This window comes from Mesocricetus auratus, unplaced genomic scaffold, assembly GCF_017639785.1.
Source record: "Mesocricetus auratus isolate SY011 unplaced genomic scaffold, BCM_Maur_2.0 Super-Scaffold_100676, whole genome shotgun sequence".
NCBI classification, from domain to species: Eukaryota; Metazoa; Chordata; class Mammalia; order Rodentia; family Cricetidae; genus Mesocricetus; species Mesocricetus auratus.
This window is the reverse complement of record NW_024429266.1, coordinates 5,951,509-5,966,296: the sequence shown is the minus strand read 5'-3', so window position 1 is coordinate 5,966,296 and position 14,788 is coordinate 5,951,509. Positions and strand designations below refer to the sequence as shown.

At 41.5% G+C, this 14,788-nt stretch overlaps 1 protein-coding gene across 1 annotated transcript in view; it reads left to right on the top strand.

The window, feature by feature from the left end:
- The window catches only part of Ush2a (usherin), a 644,634-nt gene that overhangs the window by 452,053 nt on the left and 177,793 nt on the right, over positions 1–14,788 (top strand).

Below are 14,788 nucleotides of genomic sequence, written 5' to 3'. Positions count from 1 at the left end.
GGACCAAGATAAACAAAAGTATTTGATTGACTCAGAAACCGTGTACGTGCAGAAAACCTTTTAATCTAAAGGAGATCTTTTTATCAAGGATGCAAAACCAGGACACAAGAAAAATAAAAGGGGTAACTATATGAGAAGAAGGAACATTGTGGATGTTAGGAATATGGACACTGAGTTGAAACTTTGGGGGAGAGAGTTTGAGATTATGGCCTTGAAAATGCCATAAGACAGATATGCAATAGGAAAAAAAACTAGGAAAGCTTAGAAACTTAGACTGTCCTCGAGACATAACCATGAATAACAGCATCCCATTATAGAGAAGACGAAACACTCAAAGGAAGATGTTAAGAAAACAATCATGGAACCATAGTCACTGGTGTACAGAATCAGTCCACTAGGCTGCTGAGTCATGAGATGTTGCCAAAGGATTGACAAAGTTATCCATAACATCTGTACTCCCCATTACCATTATACATTTTGGGGGAATTGTTTATGTCTAATAACTCACATTTTTTTTCTTAGTCTATGGCTTGTCTTAAGGTATGAAAAGGTATGAACTTATTTTGTTGTTGTTTTGTTCTATTCTGAAACCAGGGTGTCACGAAGTCTTGTAGGCCTGACTATCCTCAAAGTTGCTATGTAACACAGTGTCTTAGTCAGTGTTCTATTGCTGTGAAGAGACAACATGGCCACAGCTATTTTTATAAAGGAAAACATTTAACTGGAGCTAGCTTAATGTTTCAGAGGTTTTGTCGGTTATCATCATGGTGGGGAGCATGGCAGCGTGTAATTAATTAGACATGATGCTAGAGAGGGAGCTGAGAGTTCTTCATCTATTCATCAGGCAGCAAGAAGAGATGTAGGGAGAGACACTGGGATTGGCTTGAGCATTTGAAATCCCAAAGTCCACCCCAACCCCCCCAATAACACACCTACTCCAACAAGGCATACCTCCTAATCCCTCTCATGTATGGCACTCCCTAATAACCAAGCATTCAAACATATGAGCCTATGGAGTCCATTCCTATTCAAATCACCACACCTAGGAAGACCTTGAACTCCTGATTCTCCTCTCTCAGCCTCCCAGGTGCTAGGACTGTAGATATTAGTCACCATGCCAGCCCAAGTGGCTTATTGTCTCAGTTCACTTAACTGTGTCTTTTACAGCGGAGTTGGTTTTGCCTTTGCTTTGTTGTTTGGCTTGCACATGTAGTGTTTAACACAAGAACTCTACCTTACCTAAGCTTAGGAGATGCTTCTCTGCTTCATAATGAGTTCAAGACCGTCTTAGGATATCTGAGATCTTGGTTGAAGGTGGGAAAGCAAAACAAACTCCTAAAATACATATTATATTCCTCCCATCTTTCTTCTCCTATAACATTTGTCTGTTGATGTTTTGAATTTATATCTGCACTAATTAAACTGATGTGTGGGACAAGTTAGTGAAATTTTTATGTTGTGTTATTTTTTAATAAGTATTTTGTAGTTCCAGCACAATTTATTAAGACTTTTTTATACTTCAAACTTTTGAATGCTTTGAAAGGTGAATATACACATATTTTATAGGACATTTTTGAATTTTCTATTGAATTTATCAATATGTCAGATCATCAGCATCATATAATGCCTAGTATTGCAAATGTATAGTGACCTCTGAAAACTTGCAGCCTGACTCTTCTGTCTGAGCTTTGTAAAGCTTGCTTCTGCTTTTATTTTACTCCACTTTTCCATGTAGCTTTTGGAAACAGTTTATTAATATCTATAAAAATCTCTGTGGTTTTAATTAGGACTGCATTGACTCTATGAGTCAATTGGAGGAGAATTTGTGTCTCAATAGTATCTAATCTTCCAAGTACTGGGCACAGTAAATTGCTTATGTGCTTGACACACATTTATCTCATCAACATTTGGCAGAGCTCAATACACAGTACTGAAGGCATTTCATTAGATTTGTACCTAATTGTTTCCTTTTAGGAATGCAATTATTAATGTTCCTTTAAGTAAGTTAAAATTTAATTGTTTCTTATTGGCGTGTAGAAAGACCATTGATTTTGATATAATAAAACTCTGCTCAGTAACCTTGCTAAATTCATTGTGAGCCCTGGGCGTTTTGCTGTAGTGTAGATTGCTGAATTCTACATGGGTCTGCAAAACGAACTTAAGGACACTTCCAGTCCTTTACCATTAGCAAGAATGTTTGCCACCTGTGAAGTTTAGCGAGGAAACCTTTAATCAGGCTGAAGAATTATCTTTTACTTCTCATTTTCCGAGAGACTCTTTTTTTATAAATATGTATAGTATTATGTCACATAGTTGCCTACATTTTACATTTTTTGGATGATTAATTATTCGTTGATTTAAAAGCCATGGGCCAGCCTGCTTTCTCTGGGGGAATCCCTGCGTGGTTGCCATGTGGTCTCCTCTTTACATGTGGCTGGGAGCTGGGAGCTGCAATCTGCAGATGTTCCCAGCTGTGCTCACAGAACTGGTTGCACTTTGCCTCTTCTTCTGGCAATGCCTTTACCTTGTTTGGCTGTCATGCTCATTCTTTCCCTTCAGAAAGGACTGAGAGCTACTTCTCTATTTTATAGAGAAATTATTAAAACATTATTTTATGTATTTCTTAAACACTGGTGGAATTCAACAATAAAACCCACTTTTGCCTAGAGTTTACCTTGGAGAAAAACCTTTAACATGGAATGCAATTTTCTAAATAATTTGGAGTTTCTCTGGCTGTTTCTTTCCAACTGATTTTTTTATCTTAACCTTGAATATGCAAAGAGTTGGTTGATTTCAAACAGTTTGTCAGTTTGATGAGCAGATTTGCTGTTTTTAGTGTGTGTGTTGACTTGTTTCCTTCCATGGTAGTCTTGGCATTTTGTTTTTTTGTTTTGTTTTGTTTTTTTGTTTTTTGTTTTTTGTGTTTTTTTTTTTTTTTTTGGTTTTTACGAGACAGGGTTTCTCTGTATTGTTTTGGAGGCTGTCGGTCCAGCCCAGCCTCGAACTCATAGAGATCCGTCTGCCTCTGCCTCCCAAGTGCTGGGATTAAAGGCGTGCGCCACCTCTGCAGTTTTAATTTAGAAGATATTTTAAAAGCAACACCTCTCAGTTTTATTGATGTTTTTCTGGTTTTAATTAGTTCTTTGAGAATTTCATACAACGTATTTTGATCTTATTCAACTGCCTCCCCAAACTCTTTCCAGATTCACCCTGCTTTCCTGTTCGCCCAGCTCAGCTTCCAAGCCGCGCCGTGCCAATGTGTAGTGTAGTGTAGTGTGGCAGTAGTGTAGCTCTCCACTAGAACATGGCTGGCCTACTGGAGGCAAGAAAACTGACCCTCCTTCTCCTCATAACTCCCCACTAGAAGTAGAAATTCATGCTGAGAGTTTTTCTGACTTGAGCTTGAGCAGGTCTCATACATGCTGGCACAACCACTGTGAGTTCGAACGTATAACCACCCTGCCATGTCTGGAGAACACAGATACGTTTAGGCAGTTACCCACTGCCATCATCTGACGCTTGAATCTTTTCAGCCCCTCTTCCACAACAGACCCTGAGCCTCAGAACGGGGCAGGGAGGCATGCTATAGATGTCATTCAGAGCATAGTATCTTCTCTGCAGTTTGACGGATTGTGGTCTCTGCGCTGACCACTGTCTCCTGCTGCATTATGTGGTGTCTTTGTAAGAGTGAGGGTGTGAAAAAAAAACGTCCTACTAAAAGCCATCTTACACAATTCCTATCAAAATCCCAACACAATTATCCATAGAGAAATTAAAAAGGATAATCTTAAGTTCCTTTTTGGAGAAACAAAAAGCAAGGATAGCCCAAACAATCCCGAATGATTACAGATGAAAAACACTTGCTGAAGATATCACCATCCTGGATTTCAAGTTATACTACAGAGCTATAGTATAGAAAAAAAGAAATGCATGGTATTTGGCTTAAAAACAGACACCTGATCAACGTAATAGGACTGACGATCCACTTGTCAGAATGTGAACCTGATTTTTGAGAAAGAGGCCAAATACACACACTGGAGAAAAGATGGTGTCTTCAACAAACAGCGCTGGCCAAACTGGAGAGAGCTACACGTAAGAAGGAAAGTAGAGCTTTATCTCTCACCCTGCACAAAACTCAACTCCAAAGGGACCAAGAACCGCATCCTGAGACCTGATGTCCTGATTTCATAGAGGAAGAAAGGAGAGAATACACAGAGCACTTTCCGAACAGGGCCCCAGGGCCAGGCATTTAGAGCAATGACTGACAAATGGGATCTCACGGAACCTACAGCCCACCTGTCCACCAAAGGCACCCTCGTCCAAGTGCAGAGGCAGCCTGCACAGTTGGAAAGAATCATTATTGATTTCTTAAGTGCTATTTTCTGTCTGATACTCCAGATAATTTTGCTCCTTACTGCTTTCCTCCTCCTTACCTTTTTTGTTTCCTCCGAGAGAGTAGCTTCCTTTGTTGATATGAGATGAAGCGGAGAGCCTGCTGCTCTAAGTTTCCCTCTGAGCCCTGACTTAGGTGGCACACATTGTATGAGATGCTGCATTCTCCTTTGCTCAGAATACTTTTTACTGACCGGTGAGCCTTCTTGACCTATAGATTGTTAACAAGGAGATGATCTAATTCACAGATACTTAGAATTTTTTCAGATACTCATAAAGATTTTTCAGATACTCTTACAGACTTTTTTCTAGTTTAATTCTCATATGTTCCAGGGTCATTGGTCTGTGATTTTCCATTCTCTTGCATTAGCTAAGGTTTGTTTCAGGGCGCAGAATGCGATCTACCTTAGTTACTGAATATACTTCGACGACTTGAACAGAGCGACTGTGCAGCTTTGGTCAGTGTGTTTATAAGTGTCAGGTGGAGGAGGCTGAGTCACGGCAATGTTTGGATATCTATAAACTTACTGAGCCGCTCAGTTGCTCTGTCAACTATTAGCCAAGGAGACTTGATGTCGCTACACGTAACTATGGGTATCACTATTGCTTCTTTATCCATGTGAAGGGAAATTCCTGGGAGGCCATGGTGCTTCCCTCTGAAAAGCTTTGTCCTTTGGGCGGGGCCAAGAAGGAAAACACAGGAACAAAACATAAGGGGAATTGGCCCCACACTCTTTGTCCTGACCCTATTTTTCCTCCTCTGCATACTCTGACCAAAAAGATGGAAAAAGGCTGCCAGTCTCCCAGATTTCACTTTCACAGTTCTCTGTTCCGTCCTGGGACTACCCCTGGGTTAAACATGGAAGGGGAGGGAAACAGGGAGCGTAGCCTCTGACACTCGTTTTTCATCGCATAATGCCTTTCATGATGTCCCTACCAAGGTTACATCCCAGAGTCCTCAGATAACACTGTGTGTGCAGGCTTCCTCAGGATGCTATGTGAGAAAGACAGCTGTAGCAGCCTTACTCCATGCTGGTCAGCACAGGATGCCCCCCACACCATATTTCTCATTTTTGCAATGCCTTTGGCTAATTTGGTTTGGTTTCTTTCCCCTTTCAGCCAAGGATCTAACCAAAATGATAAACACCATTCTCAACCAAATATTGGCATGTAAAATATTTCCTTTCTTCAAATGAGCCATCGTGGCAGTGTTTCCAAAGGCAAAACCGCAAGGAGTGGGCACGGGCTGCCAAGCCCTCAGTCTGAGCATACCAACACCAACGCCGTTAGGGTCCTCTGTGTATAGCATTGTCTGTGCAACTTCATTATGCTTCTGACAGTGAGTACTTGTTAATTGAGTTTCTGGGTTTTTTTAATGTCTTTTATGTTAGCAATATGTTAAAATCAAATGTGAAATCCCCCCAGAAAATTATCAGTAGATTGACTTGACTTCTAGAACATTGCAAATAACTTGGCTTCTTATAAGGCATACATTTTCAATGTTTTTTAATGTTTATTCTTTGATAAAATGCAATGTCAGCAAAATTTAAGGTTGCTACATTCTAATAACATGTAGCTATCACATGAGCCTGTTTGATTAGATGCCTGCAGTGTGTCAATTCATCCTTGTCTTTGACCTTAACTTATGCCTAGATTTTTGACTATGTCGTCTGCAGTGCAAGCTCTTGTCACATACCCCAAATTCTGTGCACATGCATGCAGAAAGATCATATGGACCACTGTAGTTTCAGGACACGCCCCTTTAGAAACAAGCTCTCTTTCCATCTTGTGCATTCCCTGCTTGTCATCTTATCATCAGCTGCTTCGGTGTCCCCAAAGAATGCTAACTACTGATCGATACCCTAGACATGTCTGGCCATGGCCTACACGTGCCCTGGGTAGTTCATTTATTTGCCTTGGTGGATTTGCTAGAGTGGAATTTAATCAATAGCTAATTCATTAATTCTGGTCCTTGAGACTGTGGAGAGAGTGCTGGGCAGGGAGAACAGGCTGGCCCCTGCTTTGATTGAAATATGACAAACACTCCAACCGACAGCTTCTCTGGGTGCTGGGATGCTCAGAAGTGTGCTTGGGATGTCTCTATCAAACAAAAAGCTGGGAAAGAAACATAAGGAAGAGGACTTATCCTGTCCCTGCCAGTATTCTGAAGCCCATGGTTTCCAGGCATGGAACTCTGGGGGAAGTCAAGAGAGAGCCCTGATCTACTCTTTTATTGACTTTAATTGAGGCCACATTGGTTTGAGGCTGAATTACTGATGCAGCGTCTGAGGTATAAAGTCCTTGGAATGCTTACAAAATAATTGTTTTCAAGTTTGCCTGGAGAGTCAGAATGGTGCCCAGAATATTTTTATAAAGCAACATTTCAGAAGTCATCATGATAGAAGCGTGATAGGTTGGATTCTTCCAAAGGACAGTTAAAACACAAGCATAGTGAGTACATAAATCCCAGTGGATTTTCAAATTACTTAACTCAGAGCTGAGTCTAGTGTCAGAGGTCAGGGTCTTCAGTTAACAGATTTCTCCTTTCTTTACCTTATGCTTGAGGAGAAACCGAGGAGCTCCTAAGTTTTAATTCTGTGTCATTAGATGTCAGTCTCTCCTTTATCAGAGATCACCTCTCTCTGATTTTTTTTCAGGGACTCAGACCTGATCTGAAGGTAGTAATTTATGATTTCATAATCATATATATATGACTTTATATAATCATATATATCATGATTTTATTTATTTCAATAAGGAAACTATCAGGCTGTAAGATCCAACCTTTTAAATTATCTTTCCATCACATATCCTCTAAATGAGAGGTTCTCAACCCTCTTAACACTGTGACCCTTAATACAGTTCCTCATGTTGTGGGGAACCCCCAACTATAATCCTTCTACTTCATAACTTGTTTAGCTACTGTTATGCATCATAAGGTAAATATTTTTGGAGATAGAGGTTTGCCAAAGAGGTCACAACCCACAAGTTGAGAACCACTGCTCTAAATTCCCTAACTTGCTAATATGAACAGTTGGAAATTACTTTCAATGTGGCCTGGGATTTATTTTGGAATCTTAAGAAATTAAGGGGAAGACTTTTCAGGCTTTTCACACGGTAGGTCTGCTGTAGGCTCAATACTGCGGCACAGAACTTGGTGTCTTGTGATCACAGAGGGCTTTTGAAACTTACTCCAGAAGCTCCGTCACCACCACGTGCCTACGCCCCCTTCTCCTTCCCAAATCCTCACTGGTTTCCCCACCTCTTGTAGCCTGCACAGCAGCAGCTCAGTCATTGAAGTATCCAGATGTGGACAGAAGTGGCCTTTGTACCTGCAGCCCTGCACTCAGCTTGGCCTGCAGATTCTCCCTAACCCTAACTCTCTGAAACCCTTTTCCTGGGCCCCTTTGCAACCATACTCATTAACTCTGGGTGCCATCAACAGAGATATGTACTTCCTACCCAGATACTGTCGACTTTCTCAACGTTTCAGTCATGCCGTCTCAATGGCCCGTGACCCAGTTTTGTCCCTGATCTATGCCCATACGTCCAATTGCCTATGGGTTTTCTCTTGTCATGTCTCTTGTCACTTCTGTCTCCTGAAACCAAAAGTTAATTCTTACCACTCTGGTCATCTTTTCCTGCAAACGCACCACCTTCCCGTGTATAAAAGTGCATATATTTGACCATTTTCATCTATTGAATTTTTTGTTGAGTTTCATGCATGCACATAATTTTTAAATCCATCTCACCATACTATTTCCTCTCCTTCAGTTGCCCCCTATCCCCTCTATCCCTTCCACTACCACTGTTTCCTCCAAACTTATGGCCACTCTCTTTTTGAAAACCTACTGATGAATCTGCATAGCATGGTCCATATGTTCACGGACATCTAATGGAGCACTGGTGATCTTTCAGGGCTGCATCCCTGAAGAAAGCTTCCTCCACCTCCCCCAGCATCCATCAGTGGCCAACAGCTTTTCAGTTAGGAACGGGACCCAATGAGCACATCCCTTGTCATCCCCACCCTGATTTTTAGGGGTCCTTGTGTATAGTCACAGCCACTATTAGTTAACATGTGCCATGGCCTTGTCATATCCAATAAATAGTATTTCAAATAAGGACATTCATTAACTACCTCTGGATCCTATAACCTTCCTACCCCCTCTCCTCAGGGCTGATCTCTGAACCTTGAGGGTTCAGAGGTTGTGATTAGATAGATGTCTCATTTAGACCTGAGTATTCTAGTCTACTTATCCTCTTTATGTTAACCACACATGGATCTCTGTATTAGTCAACATCTACTGTGAAAGGAAGCTTTTTGATGAGGATTGAGAGATGGGCTGAGCGATGAGCATAAGAACTTAGGAGTCAGTTTGCTAGTATGCCCCTTTTGCAGAATGATATTATTTGGTTCCTCCCCAATCCTCTGGCCTAGCCAGTCATCAGTTTTTAATCAGTTAATAGTTTTCTTGTGCAATGGACTTTAAATGTAATCAGAATCCCATAACACTGATGCTGCAATTGCACCCAATGGATAAATCTTGTCAAGCCAATCAGTACTGTAGCATGCAGAGTTCACAGCTGGGCAAGATTGTTGATGACTTTTCTCCCATGGTAACATTCATAGAACCTTCCAGCAGTATGAAAGTTGGCCAGGAAGAATGAAACTTCAGGACAGTGCCAGCTTGGTTTCTCCATTTCCTATGACTCAAGTATGTGGTGTCTTCAGCAATAAGATCTTACCACCAAGTTCTACAGGGTAACCAAGAGCAATGTCAACAGCCTATAATTGCAGAGGGAGTCTATGAGACCCCAGTGACCAACAATTTGAAAAGGGGCAACCTGTATTTGGCAGTTGGCTTTTGTTAGGCTTTGTGTCCGGGAGAAGACCCCCATTGTAGGGTAACTCTACTTAAACTCCAGCTTAAATTATGTTTTCACTTTGTTATGTGTGGTGGAGGCTGAGTGTGCACCGGCCACAGCACACATGAGGAGGTCAAATCACAACTTACCAGTTCTCTCTTCTAGCATGTGAGTTCCAGAAATCAAGTCCAGGTTGGTGGGAAACTCTTCACCTGCTAGGCCACAATGCTGACCCAATTTGGCTATTTTTTTTAATACCAAGTTCATTAACCACCAAGTTCAGTTGACTTGTTTCTGAGCCAGTTTTTCGTACGTGTCCTTCCCTGTGTCTGTTGCCATCATCCTCATCCCGTTTTCCCTGTTTCAGTTATGGAACCTGTTTGTAATCTGCCTAAATTCAGTTAGGTGTAGAGAGGAGACACTTTCTATGCACTTGCTTACAGCTTCAGATATGGTCATCTTACGACTTTCAAATTATTTCTAATTAATGAGGCTCATTTTGGTGATAAATATTCATGATCAACTATTACAAGATTCATTCCATAGCTAGCAAAATATTAAGTTCATGTTTACCTCAAATATTCTACTGTTCCACAGGCCCAGACCTTATTGCATGATGACTGCTTGCATTTCCCTCCTCTTTGATCTGCTACCCATTACTCTTTATCCAGTATGTTTCTTTCCGTGTCACTCACTAGCTGCCATCGCTGGCCAGCATGGACTTTTGGGTGTCAGATGAAGCTCTCCTGGACAAGTATGTTTCCCTTGAAAAGTCCCACAAGAGGGTCTTCACATAACCACATTCCCTATGTGTGATATCTCTGCTGCAGATGGTTGTGGTACCAAACAGTGAAACCTCCTGAGAAACCTCAAAGAATCCCACACATCCCACAAGCCTGGCACCCTGGGTTAAGTTCCTTCAATATAGCCTAGCCTTGCATCTTACCCGTCAATCACTTGGCTCATGGATCTTGCCTATCTCCATCATGATAAGGTTAACATGGCGCTGCCTGCTCTTCATCATCAGTGCAAAGTCACTGTGCTCCTTCTCTGGCCAGCAGCATGCTCTAACTGAGAGGCAAGGGTCATTTCCAGGATAATTGCTAAGCCAGGGTCCTCCATCAGACAGCCCCAGGACCTCCTAGCCACACTTCACTCTAGAGATAGCCAATCAGGAATAGATACTTCCATCCTTCAGACACAAACCACGAGAAGCAGTGACTGCCAATTTCTCTGCTCTCACTTTCTCTGCATGACGTACTTGGGGCCCATTTCCAGAACCTAGGGAGTGTGTGGGAGGGTGAGGAGTGGGAATACTAGGTAAAAAAAAATTCCCTTTCCTATCTTGGCTCAGAAATCTCCAGTGGTTATCCAACACACTCAAAACCAAATCCAAATTTATTTTCCTAGCCTATGAAATCCCACACAGTTGGCAAGCTCCATCCCAGCAGTCAGTGAGTCTTGTTTTCTAACATTCTGTCTCTTGCTCGGTGCACTCCAGGGCTACTGGATTCTTTTACTTCCTTTCCAACAAGTCAAGCACAAGGATAACTCAAACCTGGATCATGCATCGACTATCTCACTCTGTTTCATCCTTATTTTGTATTTCTGCATGGAAGAGCCAGGCCTCCTCAGACCATGACTTGAGGTATTAGTTATTCATATGCTGTTTACCGTTCATCTCCCTCCAGCAAAATGTAAGTTTAATGATCAAAGGGACATCACCTGTCTCTTTCAATGATAGAGATGGAATGATGCCTGCTTTCGCACTAGGTGTTTAGTAAGCATTCATTATCGTTTGGACTTTGAAAAACTCCCCAGCCTCTGTTTATTTGGATTGGTTAGGATGATGGACTGGTGGTGTCCTCAGAACTTTTCAGAACCTTGATGTTGCCTTTGAAGTAACTCTCAAACAGATAGACTCATCACGCTGCAGACACCTCCGGAGCGATAACTGAAATTCCTACATGAATTAAACGTACACTTCCACTGCTATCACACCACTGATGCCCGTTCGTGCCCTTTGACATTCCTGGTTTCCCTCTCTTCATCCCAGGTATCAACTCTAAAGGGGCTGCTTGTTTTTGGCAATAATAACACTGAACAGTTGCCCAGTTTCACTCTCAAACCACCTGGCATGGTGTTGGGAGGACTCCACAACTCTTTTTACATTAAAACATGTGTCTGGTGATTGGTAGCTATGACCTCACTGATTAGCATGAACCCATTGCTGGCCTGCTTGTCTACATGCTGAGTGGTTTCCACTGTCCCCTTCCTTTTCCTGTGTTGGTTCTTCCCAGAATTCCCTCTGCTATCTTAACCATCTATTCATGTTCACATCTGTGTCTCCCATGATATCTTCTTTGAGTGACCTTGGTTTTAAAAATGAAACCATCTGTCAGGCCATAGTGGTGCATACCTTTAATTCCAGCACTCTGGAGGCAGAAGCAGGTGAATCTCTGTGAGTTCAAGACCAGCTGGATCTACAGAGTACCAGGAGAGCCAGGGCTATACAGAGAAACCATGTCTTGAAAAATTAAAGTGAAAGCATTTGACTTTATTTCACATTAACATGGTGTGTCCGAATATGTTTTCTTTGCCTTTTTCTTCTTTTACTCGGTGCAGTTTTCAGTAAACGTCTCAATAGGATAGTTAAATCTTTGATATGTTGAATATTTAAAATCAATCAAGATACTCAAAAAAGTTCTCAAAATTCAAAAGTTAACATGTCATCAAAATGCATGTGGTTAGGCCGGGCGGTGGTGGTGCATGCCTTTAATTCCAGCCCTCAGGAGGCAGAGGCAGGCAGATCTCTGTGAGTTTGAGGCCGGGCCGGTCTGACAGCCCCCAAAACAATACAGAGAAACCCTGTCTCATAAAAACCAAAAAAATGCATATGTTTAGTTTTATATTTGAAGTATTCTCATCATTTTCTGATAACATAGTGTAGAATATTATTGAGGAGTATGAATGCTGCATGAATGAGTAACAAAACAATACATTTTTTTGAAAGACTTGTCTTAGAAGAATCAGAAATCCAAACCTGTTTAACCTGCAGCAGTTTAGTCTGTCTTGGAAGCATATAGTTTTTCTCCTTGTGACTCAAATAAGCTGTCTTGACAAATAGGGATAAAACATTAAAATACAGGAACAAAGCATCACTGTGAAACCTCACTCATACAGCATCCTGACTTATAGTGTTTCAGCCTCTACCTGTGTAAAGGGAAAATATTGTATCCCCACTGCCTTATAGCGTCCATGTTTATCAGAAGTGATGGCTTTTATAAGGACGGATGTATCATCATGCAGTATAGCAGATATAGAATTATAATTACCAAATGACAGAATTCAAAAGAAATGTCTGACTGGAATGTCTGACCCCCTGTGATTTGTGTTGTTGTATATGTGTGCCCATGGTGGCTTTTATCACAGACTATTAAAGATACTGTGAATGTCATTCCCTGGCCTGTCAGAACCTTGACTGTCACTTAAAGTAGTGTTTCAGGCTTAGGAGATAGCTCAGCTGGTGAAGTACTTATTGCATAAGCATGAGGGCATGAGTTATATTATCAATACAGACATAAAGAGCCAAGGAGGGTAGCCATGGGGCTTACTGGCCAGCCAGCCTAGCCTAGTCAGTGAGCCTCAGGTGCAGCGGCATACCGTATCTTGAAATGAAGGCAAGCAGCTCCTGAGGAAATGACACCTGAAGTTGACCTCTGGTCTCTACGTATGCATGTACACATGTGCATGTACACACACACACACCCACACACAGAGGGCATTGTGATTGCTCTTCTCCATTTCTGCAGGGAATATGGATGCGGCATCTGAAGATGGTAGAGTTAATTTCAAAGTTGGATCTCTGGGGAAACAGCAATGGCTGTATTAGCCTATGAATCCCTCGAATGGGCATGTTAGTGTCCTCTCTGCAGCCTCATTGCAGGATACTGTGTGTATGCTGTCTAGAAAATGAAATGATAATTTCATCATTCTATTAAAACATCAAGGTTTATCTTGACTGCTGCCTGTTCAGATAAATGTTTGTGCTTAATTGGATTTCTGAAAGTGATGTCACTGAGAATGCTGATCAGATCCAAAATTAAAAATAATTTTAAGTATTCGTACACAGTGACAGAAAAACAATGCTCCAATGTAAGTTGCTGTGAAACTTTGATGGGTGCCACTTAATGTTGGGCCAGTGAAGTCATTTAGTGGGTAAAGATAGATGCTACTAAGCCTCATGACCTAAGTTTGATGAACCAGGATCCCCACAAGCTCCACACATATGCTATGATACACATGCTCCCAACACAAACACAATCAAAGAAAAATAATGGCTTGAGACTTGGGCCCAGGTTCATGCCTTGCTTTGATTCATGTACTACTAGAACATTCTCTGTGTAATAAAGCACCCTACAGACTCAAGAATAGCAAAATGGGAATTAGTGTTCATGTCAGAATTCCACTCAGTTTTCAAAAACACTGATGATAAATAGACTAGTCATTTTTATGTTTCTGAGAGAAGGCATAGTGGGCCATGCTATCCTTCAAAAATATGTGAACTTTCTAGAGCATAGTTTCAAACTTTTAACCACGTTCTGCTTATTGAGAACTCATAGAGACATCGTATGCATAGACTCCAGGCAGATTCTATAGTGTTAATCTGATCATTAATCTTTTCCTGTTCTTTTATGTTTTGAGACAGCATAGACTGGCCTCAAACTCTTGGCTATCTCCCCCACCATGACTTCCTAGGTGCTGGGATTTCAGATGTGAGCTACCAGGACACTCTGCTTTCATTTCTTCTCTCTTGGGCAGTTTTACTTTTCTGATTTCATTTACCACAAATGTAATATTAACCTATCACTAAGAAGGCAGGAAATTTTGATCATCTGTAGTACACTCATCATATACCAGCCCCCAAAAGCATATCTGTGTCTGAAATGAATGGTTCCTCAACTTTTAAAAAGCCAAATGTTCTCTGCACTGGTATTAATCACGGAAATGTCTAAGTCCTGGACCTCTGGCCACAAACCATGTATGAGCTAAAGACTTACCGAAGAGACGAATCTACTTATCAGTGATTCAAATGTGAGGAAATGTCAGAGACTGGAAGAAGTTAGCGATACTGAAGATTTTCTCAATTTGGGAATTGATTTTGGCTGTTGGTTTAGGAACCAACCATAGAGATTTACACAGTCAGATCCAGACAGAGAGATGATGCCATTGTCTCAGAGCTCCCAGATTCTGTGCTGTGCTCTGAGATTCTCACAGGCTTTCCTGGAACAGCGCTGGCATTCTTGAAGACATCATATAGCAAAGAAGGGAGACATCGACAGCTGTGTCTAAGAAGCTAACACTGCCCACAGGTTTCACAGTCGTCTTCCAGGTACCAGCCGGATGACTTGTCCTCTCCCTTTGGTTTTGTAAAGGACATGATGTATAGAGAGGAGGTTACATCTGCCTTACTCCAGTTTTTGCGGTTTGCTAAGAATTCCTCCTTGTGTTTCTCTTCAGCAAACCCGAT